The sequence below is a fragment of the Odontomachus brunneus genome, unplaced genomic scaffold, assembly GCF_010583005.1.
Source record: "Odontomachus brunneus isolate Ranch 3 - 2012 unplaced genomic scaffold, Obru_v1 Obru_scaffold_224, whole genome shotgun sequence".
NCBI classification, from domain to species: domain Eukaryota; kingdom Metazoa; phylum Arthropoda; class Insecta; order Hymenoptera; family Formicidae; genus Odontomachus; species Odontomachus brunneus.
The window spans coordinates 66,529-87,646 of NW_022639674.1; the positions used below are offsets into that span (position 1 = coordinate 66,529).

Consider the following 21,118-nt stretch of genomic DNA (forward strand, 5'->3'; position numbering starts at 1 on the left):
GGGGGGGGGGGGGGGGGGAAGAGGGGGAGGAGAGTAAGAGACCAGTTATTGTACGGTTATCGTCGATCGGGAGTTACCCGACTTCCCATTACTTATAAATCATTCAGCATCATCGAATACCGCCGTGAGGAAAATAGAATGTCATCCACGCGTCGTCGAGTTTTACGACGGCGAACCTTCGTGACCGGATCAACGCTCGACTTCGAGGACGGTCGATCAAGGGAAAGGGGGGAGAGCAAAGGGAGCAGAAGTAGAATATTTCCTTTTGCCGTCGACACGAGAATTGAAAAAGAAGGAAAAAGAAGACAAGAAACAGTGTGAGACTTGTGTACGACTGCAAGATCGACTGCAATATTATCTCGAGCACAGCTGACGAAATCCATGGAGCTGGAAATGATTTAGGACCGATTCTTCCAACCTTTTGGTATAAGTTAATTAACAGTTAAATCATGTCTGTCTTGGTTTTTCCCTTAAATTAGGCAAAGACGATTTAGTTATACGAGTTAGTTGGACCAAGAAGATGAAAAATTGACCCTTAACTTTCCATTAGTCTTTGGAGCACAAAAATGGAGATTTCATTAAACACTTTATCAATTAAAAGGGAACTACAACACCGCAAAGAAACAGCCTCTTCCTTTACCATTCTTCATAATTTTAGATGGTTATTTTTGACAGGAGGATAGGAAAAATGTGGCGCGTATCGCTCTAATCCCCATTTTGTGTCGCATCAAAACGAAGTGACTCCGTATCTCTTAGATACTCGCGACTATCCGAAGATTAAGGATTTGAAGCGGAACGTAGGGAAAAGGCCACGGAAGAGGAGGAAGGCTTTATGCGAATCGCGCTGGCGAATCCGCACGAAAGTTCGCTTCGTATACTATTTCAGCCCGACCGACTTTTCATCTTCCTAATGCAAGCCACACATGTCCATACACGCACACACACATATACACACACGCGCACGCGTAAATATAATGTTCATTCGTGTATACACGTGTACACGAATGAACATAGTACGTACACGCGGCGTCATGGATGCTCCAACATTCTCTTAAGATCGAGAATTACACGATATTTGGCCTTACGCCTGTACACGCAAAAAAAAACTAGCTTCCAGAGCTAAAAATAGTTGTGGCAGATAAGATGTGTCACTGAAATAGGGACAGCTAATGTCGATACTACCGAAGCTAAATTTATTCGTTGTTAAACTTAGGCGCTACAGAAATATTAGCTGCTAGAAATAAATGACTGTAACAAATGATTGTAGCTGTACAGCAAACTTCTTTAATATATGCATACGATAAGAAATTTAGGAATAACTGCCATTTTCTTAGCTACTTGAAATAATGTACATTTTTAATGTCACCTAATATATTTGTATTTCGTAGCGAATGCATCTTAGCTGTCATAGCCAATTCTTAACAGTGACAGCTAAACGATTAGCCTTTTGACTAAGTTTGAATCAGCTACCGCGGTTTAGCTGATATTACTAAATCATTTTTTTGCGTGTACGAAGAGGATTAAAACCATTATAATTAAAATCATTATAACGCTACACACGGAAAATTGCATATTACATTTAAGGGAATATTATATTTGTTTCAAGTTTTTCATAAGTCTGCATATCCGCAAATCTGTCACAAGCTCATCTTAAGCGTCAAATAGTTAAAAATATATTTTTAATCCTAGTAGGTTTAACGTTTCAATTAAGAATATTAACCCATTAACGCCCAAATATGCGGAAATTTTACGTTGATTACAAAATTAATGTAATTTTATAGTAATATTGACTCTAAAACAATTTCGATAACCAAATATAAACGAAAATTCGAATTAAACGCTTCAAATCGACCGCCATGTTTATTCTAAAAATATCCATATTTTAAGTTAAAGTGTCGGAAACACGTTTTAGACATTGTCCCGAGTGATACTAACACGTTTTTATGGAGAAAATAGCGGAAGAAAAAAATTAGCCCTAAAAGCATGCGTTTTTTATTTTATTTTGCAAAAATTTTACATAAATTGCAATTTTTTTAAACTTTCTCAACACTATTTGATAGAACGACATCGAAATTAGTAGGAATTGTACTCTTTATAAACAACAGACCTTATTTATATATATGATATATATATATATAAATTATTTATATATATTAAATAAATGGCTCAAATCAAGGTAAAATTTCAACACTTGGGCGTTAATGAGTTAAATAGAAACAAAAATTTGGTTTGCTCACTACATAGACTCGAGTAAACTTTTTCTTCAATAAAGTTTTACGATATCCTAAAGATACGATAAGGATAATAAATTTCTCTTTTGAATACATAGGAATAAGCTTTTCCAAAATTTGCGATGATTATATTTTGAGACTGTTATTATCAAGAAAATCTCCTTTGCTGAAGGTAACCATTACTGGAAAGAAAGAAAGTAAACTGAGTAACCGCTTTTCGACTGCTGTCATAACCGATTCATGCGCAAATGCGTCAGCAGTGCCTCTTAATTTGGACATCTTGAAGCGCAACAACTTTGATGCTCGAAATGCATTCAAACCGTTTTGTGACTCAGTGAATGTACGTACAATCGCGAGCAGCGATACCGCTACATTTATGGCACGGTTTTGTGCACGGGACTGCAACCTTGATTTTCCCAAGCGTGTAATCTCGTTCGCGTGGCGCGGAGAGGATCGTCCATCGTCCTTAAATTACTCGCGAACCGAATATCCGTAGTCCGCGTTTAATAGTTCGCGGACGATCGTGGTAATTGAGCGTGTCGCGGCGAAGCTGGGTTCCACCATTCAAACGAATGGTGGTAAACGAATTCAACGAGGCGCGGTGTAACGACATGTACATCGTGTAACGGACCTCGGATAGGATTTTTTCTTATTTTGTCGGTAAAACATGGTCTATACTTAACGACGACTGCAAAGGCACACAAATGACGCGCGTGAATCGATAAAATTTTTAAATGAACCAGCTCCAAACTGTTTACATCGGGCCACTCATTTCGGCCATCAAAAGGCTCCATGTGTCGGCCAGTATATGCGCGCGCATGTGCGTGTGTGTATATGTGTGTGTGCACACGTAACGAAAATGTTTGTTGGCTTTTCGTCACGATCGGGATTAAACAAACGATTACATTTTCCGCACTGGAGGTCGCGGGATCGATGGGAGAGTCATACCAAATTCGTCGCGGAAATTTTTATCGAGATTGGAAATCTCGAAATAAGAATGAAGGAGAAATTTGTATTGAGATTGAAAATTTCGAAATAAGAGTAAAAGTACCAATATCCCTGGCTAACAACACTGGCACCTAAATTCGAGCATTCTTATTATGTTTTTTAGTATTTTTATATAAATACGAATATTTATACTTTCAATATATGTATAATAGAATATCTGTCTTTATATGTGTGCTCTTTATATTAACTCTTAAACCCTTTGATCGATCTGGACAATTTGCGATAATTACTCTCTAGAACCTCATGAAAAATATAGGCTACCATGAAATTTAGACACATTACTTCCATCCTCTAATTTCATCTCCTTGATAATAACTGGGTAACGCCGGGTGGTTTAAGCTAGTAATACTTTAAAGATATTGTAATCTGAATAACGTAATATCTTTAAATATATTGCAAGAAAACGGTGCATTCGAAATCATTTATAATGATGTTGATATAACGTCGAAAACTACATATTAGAGAACGCTATTAAATATCATTGCAATAACGTCCGATCGATGATTTTTTTTGCTTACTGAGTTATTGACGTTTAAGAATTGACACTTTCGCATTATCTCTTATTATAATAGTATATCTCGCCGAAGAACACTGTTTTTTCCTTCAGAAGAAGAGAGAAAACGAAGAGGAAAGCGAAAACACGTAATTACTAACTTCTCAATCCGTACAAGTTACAAGGTTACACTACACATCTTAATTACCGGCACTTTTTTCTCCCTCTCCCACCCCGCGGAGAAAATTCAATTCCTGTCTGATTAGATCCTCCTGCGCGCTCTCTCTCTCTCTTTCTCTCTCTCTCTCTCTCTCTCTCTCTCTCTCTCTCTCTCTCTCCTTCCCTCTTCTTCGTATTCCTCTTTCCGCTTGCAGCCGGTCGACCGATACGCAACACTATTGATTCCTTTCTGAACACGTTATGTTAGAAGACTTATGTAATTGAAGGCGTGAGAGAGCGAGCGAGACTCCTTTATGACGTTTCGAACCGCTTGTAGCGCGACAACGCCTCGTGCCTTTTCAATAGGCTGCCGTTTGGTGCGTCTGTTATCAATCGCTTTGTAGCGCGAGCAGCACAGCTTTACCGTGAAAACACATCCGGCAACTTGTGAAATCAGTAACGGCACCGTGCCGACTCAATAGCGTGCGCACAGAACCGATGAAGATACCGGGTCGCCCCTGGAAAAACGACGCCGGGGTCGTTTATGGAAGCCGGAGGGATATGGAGGGAGGAGAGGGGGCGCACAAAATCATCGTTGAACGAATCGCATCGTATCGACGGACCCGGACACGTATTATGGAATTCTTCGGAATCGATTCCGATCGAAATAATTTCGTTTTCTTTAGAAAAGACAATAGAAATCTAGGGAATAACGGAAATATTCCGATGGGAATCGATTCTGAAGAGTGCCACAATACGTGCCTAGAATTGAAGTAATTTTCTTTCAAATAACCGAGACAAACAATAACTTGAATACACATATTCGTGAGGAACGAATGAATGTCTACTGACGTTTGCGCGTATCGGAAATTAATCGAGGGAAATTTTATTTCTCACTCATTGGGATCCTTTGTACGTACTGAAGCATTATTTAGATTACGAGATTACTTATCGTTATTACTTTCACTTCTATTCACTATTTTAGGGTAAACAGAATATTATCAGCTATCCGATTATCGTTCGGCCATAATGCGATAAGAGAGGGCGCGAATATCGACTACTCCAGAATAGTCCGGCTAGAATAATCCATTGAAGTAATCCATTGATCTCTAACAGCGGTCTATTATACGATCTACTGTGCTAGGAACATCTGCTACAGTTCAGTCATTAAGGGAAGCATCGTTGGTCAAAGATTCCTTCTATACGTCACTATCAATGGATCAAAGTGCTTAGGGGAGGGCACCGTGAGTTAAAGCAATCCATACTACTTATCGACGACGATCTATCGAGGGCAGCAGTTGTGTAACGCTAACCTCTTCGGCATTGAACACGTTAAATATATTTCAACTACACGTTGATTATTTTACGTTTTCATCCAATATTATCTTATCCTTAGCGAAATCCTCTTATACAGGACCTCAAGAGGATTCTTCTAAAGCCAAAAGGAAAATATGTCAACATTCAAGAAAATAAAATCTAGTACTTGTAGATGAAAGACGAAATTCCTCTAATTTTAAATATATATTACGCTTAGAATATTTTTCTCTTAGTTTTAGCGAAAACTTTTACCAGTAGAATATGCTTCTTCTAATGAAGTAAACTAAATTTGTCGGAGAAATCTATTAAATATTATTTCAATTTTCTCCCCCTTTTGAATCAACAGGAGTATATTTACTTGAAACCGAATGCTCTCTCCTTACAAAAGAATTTTTAGTAAGAATAAGATTTCTATACTGTATCTACTACTGTAGGCAAGAAGCGAAATTCCTCTGATTTTAGAAATATTGTGCTTAGAATATTTGCCTTTTGATTTTGGAAGAATCCTCTTGAGATCGCATATAAGAGAGGATTTTCCGCTAAAAGTAAGATTATACATTTTGGTTGTTGTATAAGAATTACGCTATGTTTACAATCGGGTGTAATTGCGCAAAATCGCCAGCGCGTCACACGGCACGGTATTGCTAAATGCATATCGCGTCATACGGCACGGCGTATGCGAGAGATCAAACTTTCGGCGGCGCATTTAAATGTCCGTGATGAGTTAAGCGGACCGAAAGACGAATGCGAGATATTTAGTATCCATGTCAAGGATCACGGGACGATTTAATGCGATCCACTGATCCTAACTGCCGCTCGTAATGCCGCGTCACCGCGCGCGCGTAATTTCAGTAAGCTTCATCGCAATGTCCCGTGATTCCGCGTCCTCCGACGCAGAAACTATCGGGACGCGTATAAAGGAATTTCGTGGCGATTGCCGCGACCACGTTCCTCCGCGTCCGGAAACGAGATCTCGTTCTGCTCCTCCAAGAGAGAGAGAAAGAGAGAGAGAGAGAGAGAAGATAATTGCGGAAACGTAGTAGTCGCGATCTAGCGATTAACGGGTCTGAATTGCTCCGGATTGCTTGAGTGAAATTTTATCGATGAAACGAGAACCGCCTTTGAAAAGCCGTCAATCTGTACTGGAATTTCAATTTGTACGCGCGCGTAAAAGAATTTTTCAATTAAACCGTGAAAGCTGTAGAATTTACCATCAACACTGTGAAATGAATTGATCATCAATATATCATTTAGCAAACGAATTTGTCGTAATGAAAAGTACAGGTATATCCTGCTCGATCGAGATACGTAAATAGCATCTTTTTATGTTTCAAAGCTGCATTAACTGCCAGAAACACTGATGAATTTAATACTGAAAAAGAAATCCCCGAGTTCCGAGTTTTTAGTCGCGTTTAAATTGATAAAACCTGATCCAATCGATTTTCTTACTTTTCGTAAAACGCAAAACTACACTACTTGCACTCGCCTTTCCTGAAGTATCGCTCGAAATTATTTCTTTCTTATCGAAATATCGAGTTTTCTATTTCGTGTTCAGTCAAACGGCAAAGAAAGCGTTGACATATCACGTGACTGTAAACGGAAGTCACACTTGTCTCTTGCTCGGGAGAAACGAAGCTATGCTCGCACGAATGCCGTAATATCCTTCGCTTGGTTGTTTCGGAAAAGTAATTGAATTTGCAGCACACCAGCGTTACAGCTGATAGATACCATTATTATGAAAATGCGATTTATGCCGCAATGTTGTTATCACGGTAAAATACGACGATATGAATACGAGCCGGGTATAGGGACTACGCTCTGCAACACTAAGATAATGCACGTAGCAACATAACTTGCATGTATGCAATTTGATGTGCATGTGAGGAAAATAGGCGGAGATGATACGATCGAAATTGTACAAAGCACGTAATACACTTGTAACATGTAGAACTTTTCCTCTTTCTCTCTCGTTCTCTCCCTTCCTCTTCCTCTTTGAAACAGAAGCTGATTATCATCTCGCGGCGATAAATCGTCAAGTGCAATCACACTGAAATTCCAAATAACGTTATATTACTCTCATAAAATGAATCAGTAGAATTGTTTCTGATTGAATCAATCTCCGATAATTAATGGACATTCTCACGCTGTGTGAGAAAAATATCTAACGAGGAAACCTACACAAGTAGCCTCCGATTTTCATGAACTTGTAATATGTTGTACTTTAGATTAAAATAACAGATACATTTTTATTATATGTGCCCTTTCGCAAGTTTAAGGGGTGAAATGTCCCTTTGAAGAAAATCGGTTTTTTTTCTTTATTTTCTTTTATTCAACATTTGAATAAAAGTTGAATGATTTGAAGAATACTTTACAGAAATTATTTTAATAATTATAATAAGAAGAAGTGGTGGGGGAAATATTAACAGATTTTTTGAAGAATACTTAACTTTTACTTTTTAAGAATACTTAAATTATTAACAGAATATTTGAAGAATACTTTACAGAAATTATTTTAATAATTATAATAAGAAGAAGTGGTGGGGGAAATATTAACAGATTTTTTGAAGAATACTTAACTTTTACTTTTTAAGAATACTTAACTTTACTTTTTAAGAATACTTAAAATATTAACAGAATATTTGAAGAATACTTTACAGAAATGATTTTAATAATTATAATAAGAAGAAGTGGTGGGGAAAATATTAACAGAAAAAATTATTTTTTTTTTCAATAATTTCTGTAAAGTATTCTTCAAACCATTCAACTTTTATTTAAAATATTTTTTCCTATCTCTTATAGTTTTCATTATATTCCCTTCAAATAAAAAAAAACGATTTTCTTCAAAGAGGTATTTCACCCCCTAAACTTGCGAAAGGATATATAATAAAAAAACGTATCTGTTATTTTGATCTAAAATAGAACATATTACAAGTTTATGAAAATCGGAGGCGGATACTTGTGTGAGTTTCCTTGTAAGAAATTAAAAATATTTATTCGGTGCCAACGTATGTGTGTTTACTCATATTAACATAAAATATTTTTCAAATAAGTAAATATATACTGAGAAAAAAATAATTGAAAATTTGTTTGTAGGATAAAAAGTTTAAAAATGAACTATATATTCCACTAATAAATTTTCAAGTATTTTTTCTCAATACATCATACAAATATTTGTTTAAATATTCTTTCCTTCATAATATACTTTACTTACTTCTTATATTGCATTGACTTTCATCAATAGCGGCAAAATTTCACGGCAAAATTAGTAGTAATAAATTCGTTACATAATGTACCAAATTTAACTTTCTGCGTTTGCAGTGATGGAATTAACGACTTCCATATGCCTTACGTGTGATAACACTGTCTGTGTTTGCAACCTGTACCAATTATGGAAATAATAGCTACTATCATCTGATCTCTTCGGCAAGATTTTACTGATTGCAGTGCTATGCTTACTGAACTACCACTTATAAGATAACACATCTCAGAGAAGAACACTGATCGTACTGTAGAGAACTCAGAGTAACGAATATGATAATGAGAAGTTCCATTCAATATATAACGCTGAAATCTCCGATGCAATTGCACTCGTATTTACTTCTCGTTATTTATGTAACGGAAATACGGATTTAACTCGCATACACGCGATTTGATACGCGTGAGAGACAAGCGGAGACGACCGTGCAAAACTCGCAACATGCTTATGAAATGTGTAACTCTCTCTTCCTATAAAACGGCAACTGTATGGATTGTCATCTCGGGATGATAAATACTCGAGTGCAATCACATCAAAGTTGCAAATAACGCGCGCGATACGAACACGATAATGAATGACCTCGTTGAATGTTTGATGCTGTAACTTTCCGAGCAAATTTATTCGCTCTTCTGCTCGTTTGTAGCCGAGATACAAATTTAATCGTAAGTGCTTTAGTTAAATCTGTGAAATAAATAGCGAATGTAAAAGAACACGATACTCATATGGCACAGGTTGTTCACGAAAATCAACGTCCCACGTAAAACTTTTGCTAAATGTTAAGCGGCTTATCTTTTTCTTTTTATCGCGTCGAAAGGAGCACTCGAAAGTTCCTCTTATCACGTCGCTCCGCTTTTTATCGCGTTCTAACCTATTTTCCGCGTACATATCGCGAATACGTGGGCGAGTAAACGCGTGTACATACGGTAGCAGCATATTAGGAGTGCTACATTATTTGCGGAGTGGTATTGCGAAGTTTGCTCACTCTGACGTGCACACACCGTTTCCCTAATATAGTAGACTAACACAATCCCCGAGATTCTACTCGATGAACGACAAGGCACAGGAAATATACAGGACGATCCATGCGATACGTCGAAAGGGAGAACACGCGGGAGAAGGGGATTACGAGAAAATTCTCTTTCTCTCTCTCTCTCTCTGTCTGTCTCGCTCTACGTAAGTCCGTTCGTCAAAGCGACACATGTACTGCACATGCAACGATACCTTGAGCTCTCTGCATGCTGGGATAATGCGATTTTAAAATTCTTCGTCGAATGGCGTATCGTCGGTTGCGTTATCGATGTCGTTGTCGCAATCGCTCTAAGTTACTCGGACAGAAGCCTTTGCGGCGGGAGTCGGAGGCTTTTTCTAAATCGTAACTTTGGTCGAGGATTACCTCCGGATCACTACTGAGAGATGGAGCCGCGATATACCGGAAGCTAGAGTTCCTCTAGTCAGAGTTGGGATAAAGCATGGGATAATCCCTGATCGATCCGCATTCTGTCCGTCATTTTTAGAGGTAACATGAGTGGGAATGAGAAGAAAACTTTAGTAGAAGTGAGACAGAAACTCTAAAACTGAAATGACAAAGTACGTTATAGCTTCTCTTTCATTCACTCACTCACTTCCTCCCCACAAATAGCGTGTACACAACAGGGTGTACTATTGACTAGGGGAACTCTGCTGAAAGTTAGAGTCCTTTGAGTAGGTTAAGTCCAGATATTACGACGTGTACGAGAAATTAATACATTCACGTGTACGTGAATGTAAATTATTTGTTAAGGTAAATGCCAATTTAAACGCAGGCTCCAATGACATTATGTATTTTTCAAATAAAAAGGAAAATAAAAGATCTTTGAATTATAGAGACTAACATGAAATAACGCGTTTTAATTGATCTGTCATGTTTTGTGAACTCCCGCTCATATCCAAATAATAATTTTGAATCTCATATTTTAACAAGACAAATGAAAGATAAACATCTCAAGAAATTTGAATAATATTTTCCTTTTATACAAAATATCACAAAGTAATGTATACTAAAAAATTCATCGTATTTAATATTCTTTTCTGCGTGAGATATTTCCTCATACGGAGTCCAGTGTTTACGATCTCTTGGAAATATTTTCATGATATAATATTTCGATAATGAATTATTATAGAAAATGATGTTGCACATTTATCCCTCTTTCTCGATCAATTCCAATAATGTGTTATACATTGTTATACATTGTAGCAACATATTGCTACAATATTCATATACGTGTTATACATTGTAGCAACATATTGCTATAATACTCATGATTGTAATTACAAAATTCACAGCACAATAACGTCACACGCGTATGAATGCGTCAATGTAAAGGTTAAAGAGCGAGATGGCAAATATTTAACCTTCTTTCTCGCACGATTTTGACAAAATTACTCTACTGCATGCCTATTCCGTAACTCTTAACGACAGTGTCGTTATCGTTACGTTGTCGTTGCGCAGATATAACTCATGGTAGAAAAGCTGCGCAACGACGCATCATGCTAGTGAGATTGTCGTTAGGAAGTTACAGAATAGGGCTGCAGCACCTTTATTCTGTAACTTCTTAACGACAATGTTACTAGCGTGTCGTTGCGCAGCTTTTTTCTGTATCTGTGCAATGACAACGTAACGATAACGACACTGTCGTTAAAAGTTACAGAATATGCCTGCTGGCCAGTCTCTGATATTTCTACCACGAAAAAATCCACTCTTGTCGAAGTCCAGCAATGGCAGAGCTCTCCAGAGCAGCGACTTCGCCGACGAACGGACGATGGGGTGCACGATCACTCGTCTCATTTTATTCGCGCGCCTATCTTCGCGCGAGAGCACGTTCCTTTATCGCGCCGAGTAAAAGAAAGCTTGGCGGAGAGAGAAAAAAGAGGAAGATCCGCCAGATGGTTATTTCTCGTGCCACGTTGCAATCGACATTATCGCTGACCGCGTTGGGAAAACACGCTCGTTTGCACGTTATAGTTTCGCCTCTCCGGGAGCGCATCGGTTCTTACGCTCACAGGAACGAGAGAAAACTCAGTTGTGCGATCAATTTCGCCGTCAGAATAAATAATGTGTCCGATGCAGTTAGTTCTTAATGACTGTTCCTCGCCGGGGCTGGAAGGGAGGCAGGCAGGCAGGGAGAGAGAGAGGGAGGAAGCGAGTAAACGTTACGTAGCGATATTTTCAGAGAAATTAATACCGCGATACGTCCAGCGCGGCGCAGCGTTGTTGTTTAGAAAAAAACCATTTTCCCGTGAATAATGAAGTAACGTTGATCTCGTTTGTTGGGCCGTCGATATAAATTATTGTACCGTTCACGTAAACGTAAATGTCATCCGAATCTATTTATAGCAGCTCGAAGGGATCGATCGATCGTTGGTGGAGTGCACACCATAGTGATAACGCACTGAGTGTATTCGCGTGCACGACTCGATATCTGTCCGTGGAAATTCCTCCTCTTCTGTGCCCTGCTTGCCCGAATTCGCTTGATCGTCGGTCCCGATCATGAATACTCGGCGGCGAAGTGATTCTCAAGAGCATAAAAAGGTGAAGAAAGTCGAGGAACAGGTTCACGATTCCGTGTGAACCATTTCGCATATCGCGGCCGCCAAGGCCGCGATAAATTTCGCACGAGAGGAGGGAACATTCGCACAGGCGCGAATATGTTTAAGCAGAAAGGATTGGATTTAATGCGGGCCCACGCGGCAAGAATAAAAACGCTGATTTACAATGTCGTCCTTACCTCGGGCGCGACGTAATAGCAATAATTTCCGGAAGCATTTACATGCAAATGGCGCGAAGACTTTGACGATAGTCGATACGATAAGCTCTTTGCGTATGTTGATAAAGTGTGTTAGCAGAGTATATAGTTTTTGCCTCATTACGGCGTGACCTTAATGCTGTCGTATCATAGAAACATCGCGGCCGTATCGCGTGGCCAAGAAAGATACTGACGTTTCTTTCTTATTGTATCTTCAGATACGTGAGACGTGAATTTTTAATTGCTCCGCGGAAAATATCCGGTCTTGTTTTCTGCAAGACGGTTGTTTCTCATAAAATAGCCAAAGGCAAAAGAGCGAGGACGATATAATAAAATCGTGTATTCTACACGGAGGAGATATTGTAATAAAAATTACAACAAAACTTTTGTAATTTTGAACTATACAGTATTGTGACCGGTATTATTACATATTTGTTTAAAAACAAATTACTACAAATGTTTATTGTAATTATTTGTATATTTTTTATATCTTTTTTTATTAGATTGTTAATATTTTTACTAAATAATAATTTGGTAAATATGCATTTTAACGGAGCAACCTCCAATGACCTTGATCTTGACATATGTTATAGAGGTCACGCTCCTGAGTAACCCTCAAAAAGTTTTAGGCGGCGCTCGTTGTTTCTTAAAAAATTATTAACAAAAAAGAAGTTGCCTAAAATGAATGTAATTTTTGGGAACCGTATATACAAAAACAACGAATTTCAATGCTAGGAAGATGCTTGCTACACACACACACACTGCTCGCCAGCAAGCGAAAAATATCGAACGACGAGCGGGGAGCTGTGCCCCTCGCACCTCCTCTAAAAACTAACCTAACCCAACCTATCGTCACATTACCTGTCAGTCATTGTTTATTAAAGTGTCCAACTTTTTTTCTTAATAATTTTTTAATAAACAATGACTGACAGGTAATGTGACGATAGATTGGGTTAAATTAGTTTTTAGAGGGGGTGCGAGGGGCGCAGCCCCCCGCTCGTCGTTCAATATTTTTTTCGTGTTACAAATGTTAAAAATATTAAAAATATTCTTAATTTAAATATTTTTATGGTAATTGTGAAGGAAAGGCCCACTCTCATCGATTTTGTTAAAATTTAGTAAGATAGTGTATTTTGACGTGTAAAAACCGAGTCTGAAAACTAAAAAGCTTTTGTGAGAAATTTACTTTTTAGCTTAAGCACAAGAGATCGCGACCCTCACCTCGCTGCGGTGCGGGGGGTCTGGGGGGCAAAGCCCCCCAATCACACAGCTAGAGATAGACGGTATGATTTTCTAACCTAACGCGCCTTTAACTTTATCTATTAATATCTCGCTTCGCAGTAGAGAGCGACGATTTTGTCAGAGGAAAAAGTTGTTTCTCGTGCAAAAACATATCGATTAAACCTATTTTTATCAGAGGTGAAGTCATTAAACTGAATAATTACCAAATTCTTTTGTTAATAATTTTTTAAGAAATAACGAGCGCCGCCTAAAATTTTTTTAGGGTTACTCAGGAGGGGGACCTCTATAACATATGTAAAGATCAAGGTTATTGGAGGTTGCTCCGTTAAAATGCATAATTACCAATAAGTCTAAAAAATAATTTCCATTATATTTATTTATAATATTCTATTATATTTCTATTATTCTATTATAATTCTATTATATTTCTATTATAATTTATACTAGAATTTCAGTGTAATCCAGCTTTACGCGCGCCCGGGAAACAGAAATGTAAAAAGAAATATAATTTCAACCGAATTTTTATTGCAATATTTTCTTCGTGGGCAATATTTATAGAAATCCATTTCCACTGTATAACTGGAAAGAGAAAAATATCACGATATCAGGAATAAATATAGAATAAATGTGTAATAACTGATGTATCAAAGAGATAATTGGAAAAAAGAGGACAAATAATAATATCCATGGGACGCGAATTACTTCCATATTTTTGAGCAGCAAACTTTGTTTTATTACGCAAAATATATTATAAAACACTGTATATTATGAAAAAATATTTTCGGCTATATAACGCGATAAAATATATCCTCCAGGGTATACATATCGAGTCCACATGCTTTTACATATTTGCAAAATATTTTAATCACTTCTATCGGCGATCTGAATATAGGGCAGTGTGACACAATGAATCGGTTGGAATACTTCTTGCCGGAATTGAATTTATTCGATCGATTTGAATTCATTTATTTTTTGGATTGGTAACCAATTAATCGGCTTGACGTCACCGGCTAAATTACTGAAAAAATATTGAACGAACTAGATCGAATATACAAAACTGCTGATCGTCTATTATCGTATTGACAAGACTGCGAGTGCATAAAATGTATCGCCCGACTGCAATCTCTCGGCTTTCCCAGATTCGCGCGACTATGATTTCAGTTACGATTCTGGTTAGATCGTATTATACTTTAACATTCTGTTTATGAAGGTACTACTTTATAGAGCGTGATTATTACGTTACCGCAATCAAATATATAAATATACACGGACAGAGCTAAAAAAGATCATAAATATTTATGGCGTGCTAGGCAGAAATGCAGAACGCTCGTCTTTTTATAAACGTCATTCCGATTTGCTCTGTGCATCGAGTGTAAAGCACAGACTCAGCGCGAATTCACGTCAAAAGTAATATTACATATCTATCTTGTATTACGAAGATTGCATCGAGCGCGCGATACATTTGAATAACTATTATACTACTATTACTTGTATGCACATAGAATGCTGAAGGATTTGCGAGAGAAAAACTGCAGAGAGCACGAAAATAACGGGGCACGACCTTTTTGCGATATATTTTCCAATAATCCTACGTGAAACATTTCTATTACCCAAAAAGTACAACAGCTGTGTTCAACACAGAAAGCTGCCTTGCAACTATCTTGCAACTACCTTGCAAAAGTCATGAGTCTGTTGCTAAAGTCATGACTAGTGCATGCTCCTCACAAGTATGCTCTTAATCCTGACTAAAACTGTATACCAATCAGAGTCATGAATGTTACAACAATTGCAAAGTAGTTCTCTACTGAACGTAGCTAATCCCATTGTTAACAGAATCCTCTTATGGTCTTAAGAGGATTCTTCTAAAAAACCAAAAGAAAAGTATTCCAACATCACAAAGAACTTTATTTGTAAGATGCTCTCTGTTTTCTGTAACTCCGTATTCTAAGAAAAAAGAATTTTCATCGAAATAGTATTTTTTTTCTAATGAAGAAGAATAATATTGTGCTTAGAATATTTTTCCTTTGACTTTAGAAGAATTCTTGAGGTCATATATAAGAAGATTCCGCGAAGAATGAAATTATAAGGTAATTTTATTAAATGATGAAAATGAAAACAATACTTGCGCGATAAAGAAGATTGCAATGAGAAACCCATATTCTAAGACATTCGACAACAAAGTATTTTTTCTAATGAGGAAGAATAATATTGTGCTTAAAATACTTTCTCTTTGATTTCACAAGAATTCTCTTGAAGATACGCCGAGAAAAAGAATATTTAAAAATTAATTTATATTAGGTGAGTACCATTAACATATTTACTTAAATCAAAATTCTCTTTATTTAAACCGAGTATTGCTTACTTAAGCCAAGTAAACAATACTTAGTTTAAACCAAAAGAATTTTGGTTTAAGTAAATATGTTAATGGTATTCACTTAATAAATATTTGTTAATTTAAAAATTTTTTTCTCAGTGCATATAAGAGGATTCCGCTAAAGATGTGATCAAATTTTCTTGGGTGATGAGAATGAAGACAATATTTACGCAACGAGAAAAGTCGTGCGTCGCTGAAGGAATTCGCGAAACAATCACGTTTAATCGAATTTAAAGCAATAGCCAGCGCGATCATGCTCTCGCTGGAAATTGAACCGGATTCGTCGACGACATTGCTCGGTGCGAAAAACTCGCTAAGCGGGCCGGTGCTTTACGGCTTTACTCCGAAATCGGACGCGCGCACTCTCCCTCTCGAAATAGTAGCACGGAATTAACTGCGAGCAACTACCAGGAAGTCATATTTCAATAGCCGATGGATAAATGCAGTTCCGCGGTGCGCGATCGAGTTTTTCCGGAACACGTCCTAGGAACGGCCGACGTTTCGCGTATTTTGATTGTTTCGTACTGCCGTTCCATTCTAGATACACAAACGCTCCTCTTTGTATCCCCTAATAAATGTTTAGATTCTAACGATTACACTACACTTCATTCTTTTCGATACGTCCTATAACTTGCTTTACTTTATGGACCACGTACTCTCTCGTTTTTTACTTTTTCGTTTTCGAAGAGAGGCATTTAATCTGAAATTCTTGTCCAAAGACAAACATTGCTGCTTTGTGTTTTCGTGAACGAGACCTATCGTCTCTGCAGTTTACTTAGGCTCCCATAATTCGCTCGCTAAACATAAGAATTTGGCGGGTGTACTGAAATTAATGGAGCTCCATGTACGTTGAGAGTTAACTTTTCGTAATGTGCACTGAAGAAAATCCTTTGGTTATCAGAACAAAAGCACCTTTGCTGTTCGATGTGATGCAAATAATTTCTCATTGTCTTATCACTTGTCATTTCAACAAATATACGTTACCTGAAATACAAATCACATTTGTTCTCGTCTTTTTACGTTAGGTTAGGTTAGTTATGTCTCTATTACGGAAATGTTGCTTAGAGCGGTAAATTGAATATAACGAATCGTTTGTTCTCACTACGGTCATTTGCTGTCCCATATCAGCGAACCATTTGTTGCGGTTACTGGTATTCTGTTAAGTTAGCGAAACTTTTTCTCTCAGTGCACACTAAGAAACATCCTTCGGTTATCAGAGCAAAAGCATATTTCATGTTTGATGATCGTTAAGGAAACAGATCCAATACAATTACCGTTGCCGATCATTTCTCATCATTTGTCACTTTACCAAACATATACATTCCCTGAGATACAAGTAACATTTTTTTCTCTTCTGTTTAGATTAGTTATGTTTCCATTACAAAAATGTTGCTTAGAGCAGCAAATTAAAAGTAATAAATCTGTTCTCACTATAGAAAGCTATTTGCTATTTTATATCAGTGAACCATTTGTTGTGGCTACCGATGCTCTGTTAAATTAGCAGAATTTTTTCTTTCAATGCGATAATCTCGAGCGCAAACACGAGTGGGCTAACGACGAGGGGAACCGCGAGATTTGTGACATATTCAAATCATAACTCTAGTCAGGAGATGGGAGGAGAGACGAGAATTATCGTCAACAATAATCCCTGTGATAATTAACGGAAGAGAGATAGCGGGGTGAACGAAAACGTTCTATGTATCATAAATGATGTATCGGTTATGCCGAGATTTTCCAGATAGGAACACGTGGGCCGCGCGCTGCAGGGAAGATCGATCTACGAGAAGCAACCTTACGAGAGCGAGCACGAGCATTCTCTCTCCGCACACACTTCGGACTCTAAAAATATCTAAAAGGTGAAGTCCAGCGTCTGGACACGTCTAGAGCTCTATTTCCAAGCGAAAATCAGCAGCGCGTTACCACGCACAGTCGCAACACTCCGAGACAGATGGCGTCAAAAGAATACGCAAAACAATGAGCTCGACACATCGAATTGACGCGCAGTATTCCGCCCTCCAGCAGGCATCCACGTACAAACGGATTTCTCCTTGAGATCACTTTCCTTGAAATGATGTAGTGTCCAAGTTATCAATTGCGTGACTGCGATGCCGCCTGCAAATTCCCACGCAAACGCCGCATAATCGCGCGACCGTTTCCTATGACGGACAGATCCCAAGATCAACAGTCCCGCAACTGGTGGCGTGTCCATATTTGCTTATCTTCGGCGAATTCGATACCGTAATCAAACAACAAACCCCTGCATATTACATTTGCCTCACGGCGCATTTCCACACTTCCGCTACTGTACATACGGGGGGAATCTTGTAGTAAGAATTATTATAGGATTTTCTTATCCTTATAGTGCCGAACAACGATAAATCATTGTTAGCAACACTTGCGAAAAGTGCCAACAACGATATATCGTTGCATATACGATGCTGCCGGATTATCCGCGATCCGCGGATTACTTACTTATTTTTACTTTTATACTTTTTTTCTCAAACCCTATCAAACTACATCAATTTGACCCAGTATTTTACGCTTACATGTAAAAAAATCTTAGTTGGTGCAAACGAATAAGAACCAACTGAAAATTAGGTAATCAGAAGCAATATCTCTGTTTTGAAAACTAATATTTTTGTTGTTGCAACCGAAAATATTCGTCTGAACATTCAACGATATTAGAACTCAGTTGAGGCAATTGAGAACAATTGACTATACAGAAGCCTCATAAAGAAATTTTTCTGTTCTTACAGCCCAGTTTTCGTCTGATCTCTGAGCAATCGAAAATTTGGTTGCACCAACAGAATTGTTTTTTCTGTAGATACATTTTTTTAGTCGGCACTAAAAGGGTTAACCAAGAAATAGAACGACATTCCGCAGTAATCTACTATCCTTTTATTTTATATGTGCTACTTGTACTTTAGGAATTGAAATGTGCTGTTAAAACACTTGCTTACTAGGTTTCTAGCGAAATCTGCTATGTTTCTATCGAAATTTACTACGTAAGATAGTCCTTACTGACAGTCTCTTCTTGAACTGTTAAAACCATAGTAAAATAGGAAAGAATTTATGAATGCATGAAAAAAAAGTATAATATTCTATCCGTGTATACAGATATTCCATTAGATGTGCGAAAGTGTTCTTTCTTCCAGTGTTGTTCAAGGAAATTTTTAGACATACGCACTGCAGAGATAATAGGTTTCCCTTCTTGCGTGGAATAAAACAACCGTATATTCCATTAGAGTTGATATTCCTACCACCTAAGAAATTCCGCCGTTGCTTCGCAGGCCGCGGTCTACGTTTATCGGAATAAACCTCGCATACGAATCAAATATAAAAACAGATCACGCCACGTTACTCGGTTTCTCGTTTGATCCCCTTTATTTATCAGAAAATTCATTTCTATAAATATTTATTCGCATACTGCCCACAGAAAAATATCATTCTATTGATGCCAAAAGCGATTACTTAGTTTACTTTCTTTCTTTCAATGAAACTATTTACCTATGTTTACGATTTACGCAACTTTTTGATGTTTGAGGTTCTAAATGATCCTGTACTTATTACATATCAAGCTTATCAGCCCAAATTATTACAACATAGATTCTTAATACTCCAAAAAGACGTATATGTTTTATTCTTTATTTATAGATAAACATAGGTAAACTATTTTTCACGAATTCACACGAAGGAAATAGACACACAATTGACTTATTACAGACCAGTGTTACTTTAACTTTAAAACATAACTACGATCGCATTATAAACTGCTCTTAATAGTCTTAAATTTTTGCACATTCCGCACATTTGGCGGAAAACAAAGGCAAATTTGCATTATTTTTTTATTTTTTAATATTAAAAAAAAGAAAAAATTTGACGATGATACTATAAAAGCTGATAAGTAATAAAAGGTTGAAAAATTAACTTATATTTGATTGTATTCCAAAAAAATTACTTTTTGAGAAATTGATGGTGCGAAGAATTTGGTGCACTCTTTGATGCTTATGATGAAAACTTGTGATAAATTTGCGGATATGTATAAACTTATGAAATAAATGTTACTTGAAACAAGTAACATTTACTTGAATGCAGCTTTATATATGTCATACGATTGCGGCAAATGTCCATGGCGCGAAGGAAGATTCATGTAAACACAGAGCATCCTACAGAAGTGCTCAAAATTAAGGAGCATTCAGTAACTCTGTCGGAAGCGTAGACGTTAATCCCAAATGTATTTCGGTCACGCTGCCCCGACACGATGAAATGCCGACCGTGCAAATCAGCAGGTCACGATGTCGTTCCATAGTGAAACACTAATATCTGAGAAATTGCATCGTGGCGTCGGTCGCTCAATCGATGACGCGGGAGCGACGTCGTCCACCTTTGCCTTGCGTGATGCCTTTCCCAAAGGAACCGAGTTTCATGTGTCGCGGCCAGTAACGCTTTCTCTGCTTTCTGCGCTGCCAAAGGGCGCAATTTGACGCGTAGGATTGTACCACTTCGGCTTTATCGTGCTCATTACATTCTGCTCCCGGATATAGCATATATCCGACGTCACACGAGGCATTCGTGATGAGAATAAACTTAATATACTCATCCTGCGTGCAATCTTAACGTCTGAACTTTATGAAATATCTGTATATGTGTGTATACCCTCTTTGGATTTTTCGTATTTCGTACTTTATCGAAGGATATACATATAGGATGAGGCGACAGCTCTGCCCACCTCAAATATCTCCGCCATTTCAAGGGAAAATGCCTACAAAAGTTTTATGGCTTCGAGGGAGAGTTCGTAAAATAGTGACAACGATTTATTTGTGAGGGGAGGTACGTGGGATATTTTTCAAAACTCATGTTTTGAAATTAAATTTTTTTAAAAATTCATTTTTTTACACACATAAATTACGTGGTTTTCCCAAAATCAATGATCATCTGATCATTTTACATATAAAAATACTGATATTAAATTGTCGAGTATCCCTCTCAAGGGATTTTTCATTTCATTCATGTACTTTTCAGTACACATTAAAGTTGTCGAAAAGCGAATAGTTTACGGAATATCTTGTACTGGAAAATCGTCACATCTCCTTTAAAAGAATAAAACTCTCGTAACGTTTCCTATATAGTATGAAATAGCGAAGACACGATATTTGTAGCGGATAAAATTATTACCCCGCTACTGTATATATATATATATATATATATATATATATATATATATATATATATATATATATATATATATATATATAT

At 37.4% G+C, this 21,118-nt stretch overlaps 1 protein-coding gene across 7 annotated transcripts in view; it reads left to right on the forward strand.

Annotated features, from left to right (window-relative positions):
• Window positions 1-21,118, forward strand: part of LOC116852431 (prolactin-releasing peptide receptor-like) — a 74,237-nt gene that overhangs the window by 51,535 nt on the left and 1,584 nt on the right. The gene's annotated exons all lie outside the window — the stretch shown is intronic.